The 4333-nt window shown below is 37.9% G+C and overlaps 1 pseudogene; it reads right to left on the bottom strand.

Moving 5' to 3' along the window:
* Positions 1 to 501: 501 nt before the first annotated feature.
* Positions 502 to 2820, bottom strand: LOC132045632 (peptide-N4-(N-acetyl-beta-glucosaminyl)asparagine amidase A-like; annotated as a pseudogene).
* Positions 2821 to 4333: the final 1513 nt, after the last annotated feature.

Here is a 4333-nt window from a genome sequence, read left to right as displayed (position 1 = left end):
ATTTTCTTTATAACATATGTCAAGAAATATTTGTGGTTATCTCATTGGATGTAACTTTTAATAGAACTATTAGTACCTTCATTTTTATATACTTTAAATAATACTACTTAATTAACGTGTGTAGTCACTTGTTTATCAAGTGTTGTTGAAATGCCTCAACCTATTTGTTCTTTCAAATTTGCATTTCAAGATATAACAAATTCTTATATTTTTTTCAAATTTGAGATGGCGTATCATCGGTGGAAATGCGGAAATTTATAGTGAAAAAAACTCAAAGGAGGAAGGTGGTTGGACGGCGAATGGAGGATAGGGGTTGAGCACCGATGGAGGCATGGTGAAGATGGAGAGGATAAAAGAAGATGATTTAAAACAAGGAAATGAAGGAAACTAGACATGTGGCATCCATATAAAACTTTAGATACAAAAAATTTATTGTTCACTTGCCTCAAGTTTAGGACCAAACTATGTATTTTTCCTAATATCAAATCACCGCACAATACACAGATATCCTTGTAGAACTAAAAAGAGTTGGGAGAAGGGAGCATTATTTAACAAGGATACTTCAAAAAGGTGTTACAAAAGGGGAGCCTAAGAGCAACAATAAAGTTGTCTCCATGTGACTTAAGGTCACGGGTTCAAATCGTGAAAGCAACCACTATCGCATTAGGGTTGACTATCTACATCACACCCCTTGAAATGCAGCCCTTCGTTGAGTTCTGCTAATGCGGGATACTGTATGCTCCGGGGCTGCCCTTCACTTCAAAAAGGTGTTACATATCAGAAAGTGAAGCAAACTTCAAGTAGTTTGCATCGTCATTCATAAGCTTGCCATTGGTAGAATTTCCGAGAATAGCTACTAGTTTCACCCTTATAAGAATAACTCTGTTCAGTGGTTGCTCCACTTTGTAGAACAATGTGATCTTGAACAACCATCCACCCTTCACATTTTTGCTCATTTTTCAAACTCCCTTGAAAAAGAATTTGAATCTCCAACACTCCACTTCTTCTTCTCTTTCCATTCATGTTCTAATTCAACTCATCAAATTTGTATCATCCTCTCTTGATGACTTAGTCTTTGTGGTTATAGTTAGCGGGAACTTCCTCTTCACTTTGGTCTTATAAATCTCAGTGAATTACTTAACTTCAATCTCTTCTTTCACTTTCGTTTTTTTTTTCATTTCCCTTGTCATGAAACTTTATCTTGTTCTTGAAATTAATTTCTCACGAAAATGTAGTTGTCAAATTGCCTGCTGATGAATTCACCCACCCGGAATACTTGCTCTCCCTCTTCATCTCGATCTCATATGATCCATCCAGCCCTCAAAGTTGAAGATCGCTCCATCTCGAACTCTGAGTTTTGTAATCAATAACTTTAGCCTCGCACTTCACAATCACCTCCGTACATTGCACTTCACAATTTTTTTATCTACCCATAGGTGCAAATTCGCATCCGCAAGCCAATAAGGAGGCTATCCAACACCCTAAGGCGCAAAAATGGGATTCACCATCAAGTAAAAGGCCCAAAAATGGAGTTAATTCGATATCGTAAGAAGGAAAATAAAAGGCCCCAATTGAAACAATTGGATCCCAGAAAATTAATTCCACCTGGTAAAATAATAGGAATCAAACCACCGATCCTACCAAATTCATGTCTATATTCAACAAAACTTCCCTATACGCTCCGTGGCCTCTCCGGCTAGTCAAATTATTTATCCGTATGTAAGAATCAATTTGAGTACCAAAACTCATCGTACCTGTGAGATGATATGTAGATTTCCATCACAGCTTTGTACGTGTTCTTTGGTATGATAACACTCTTCCCGTGCAACTCCGAATCGCTTTGAATTCGAACCAAAATCCTTTACCTCCATTATCCGAAATTGGAATTATCAAATCTGCTGGTTTTGTGGGATTATCCACGAACACATCATCAACCAGTCTCACCACTTGATTAGTACTACTTGATAATGGAACATTATTCATGTTCTCAACATCATAGTACAAGAAAGTAACATTAACATGATAAACACTCACATAAACTTGGTTGACCGAATTTTCCAGCATAACAGAAAGAGAAATATTCTCCTTAATGAGTACGGACGAATACCTAGTAACATCCTTAGTAACGGTCCAGAAAACACCATTTCGTAGGCTCGACGGTGCTGGTACGAAAGAGCTCAGATCGTCAAGCCAACAGGCAGCTATTCGGTCATACTGTAATCCTTTGCAAGAAGCGTTGAATTGGGAGAACCACATGTGTCCACGAGCAATTCGGGGAGGAGCATAAGGGACGGAGACAGGTGGAAGACCGATCGTATTTCTGAAGCGGTGTTTGAGGATAGTGTGCATAAAGCAGTGAGGTTAGCGAAGGGTAATGGACGAGTTATTTCTAAGTATTTCTTTGAAGAAGTGTTATGGTGAAGACTATGTTTGATGAAGTGGGAATGGTGTTCAAGGGAAGAAGAAAGTGGAGCGAGTTAAACCGATGATGATGAAGAGGAGGTTGTGATGATTTGGAAAGTATAGAGTCAAGATGTGTTTTGACTAATAATTGATTGTTGTAAATGCGAGAAGATGCAGAGGAGATTGTGAAATTTGGAGATTGCAATCTTACTCAATTTTCATTCATCTCCGCTTTATAATATTAATAAAACGGAATCTGTAATGTGCCCTAGTAAGATAATCCCTCCGTCCCAAAAAATTACCTATAGCTTGACATGATAATTAAGAAAGATTTTTAAAATGCGTAATCTAAAATATTTATTATCTTATAAAATTAATTATTTTTAAATTTAAAAAATATGTCAATTCTTTTGTAATAAGGCAACAAAAAAATAAGACGATTTTTTTTTTTGTGGGACGGAGGGAGTAAGATATAGCCATAGGCTATAGATTTATTTGATAATTTTGTGAAGTCAATGAAACTTGGAGCTTTCTCTAATTCACACAAAAATATCTTCTATTCCTTTAATCAAGTATCAAAAGGTGACAAATGTCTAATTAATAAAGGCATGTAGGCCACCATATATAGTGAATTCTAGTCTATTTTCTTCTCATTAGACATTTGCCACTTCATCCGAATACGTAAGAAACCGTGGACAAATACAAAAACCTCTTTAAAGTCATCTCAATTCAAGACCTATTCTAGGCGCCACAACCACAAACATAGGGTTGGTTCAAATATTCAACCGTGACCATTTCTTAACCCTCACATTTTCCACATTTTCCATCACCCGCCTACAACCTTATTGTAAAAAGAAAAGGGACAGTCATATCTAATGATGCAAGTGAGTACAAGCCACAAATTTAAGCTCAATTCTATGCGTGGAATACCGAGACGCATATCCCGAGGGTATATGCTAGTAGGGTAGTGGGCTGGGGTATGGGGTTAGTCTGTCTAGTACCTGATATTTTGGTTCGCTATTTTCATTATTCCACCAACCTAGTGAAGAGGGAAAATCAGATCAAAAATAGATTTTTTCACTGCTAAATCTATTTTCAAATACCTTGAAAGCAGGAAGTGAAGAGATAAGGCCTCTCATTTCCATTAGGCATTATGGCGGATGCATTTCCACTATAATGTTATATCATGTCTAATTAAAAGGCTTAATACATTGTGGCCCATAAACTTGTCTATTTTTCCATTTAAACACCTAAATTTAGTCAATAATATATTGAACACTTAATCTATACCCAAAGTGTACCCATCAAATACATGTTTATGACATGGCAATCAGCGTGTCTTCCACATGAACTTGGGCGCGTTAATGGCCAAAAAGATAAAAGTTTCATGAAAAAGTTCGTTTTTGGCCTCTTTGTTTTGAACTCCGTTCTTCTCCAGATTTCCAGCCAATTTCTTCTTCTTCAAAGCCTCAATTTCCTGCTAAATTCGTGTTCAAGTATCCTGGACTTGCTTTGCTCTTTTAAGCCAAAAAACCCATCACAAAGATGTAACACCTCTTGTCTTCGTCGCAAGAAAATCCTTAGCTTATGAGTGGTCTATACCCTTAGCATGGAGATCCGTACCCGAGACTTTGAGAGATTAAGTGCTTTACCTTGCATGTACCAAAGTATAAGTATGCATTCTTTGCAATACGATAGGATTAGAAGTGAAACGAATCGAATCGATGCGAACCGGAGTAGCTCAGGGATTCAGGCATCAGTGCACATTGACAGTGCAAAGGGACTGGACGTCGACATGTCGACGAGCCGTCCTTTCACACCGTCAACTTGCATTGGCCTCTGAATCTGGGGGTGGAAGATGGACGGTGCAAGTCGACCCGCAACCACAGGGGCTGTTTTGTCCCACCTATAAATATGGAGCCCCCCCGTT

This window comes from Lycium ferocissimum, unplaced genomic scaffold, assembly GCF_029784015.1.
Source record: "Lycium ferocissimum isolate CSIRO_LF1 unplaced genomic scaffold, AGI_CSIRO_Lferr_CH_V1 ctg7371, whole genome shotgun sequence".
Classification (NCBI taxonomy): domain Eukaryota; kingdom Viridiplantae; phylum Streptophyta; class Magnoliopsida; order Solanales; family Solanaceae; genus Lycium; species Lycium ferocissimum.
Note: the sequence above shows the minus strand (reverse complement) of the source record. Positions and strands in the feature narration are given on the sequence as shown.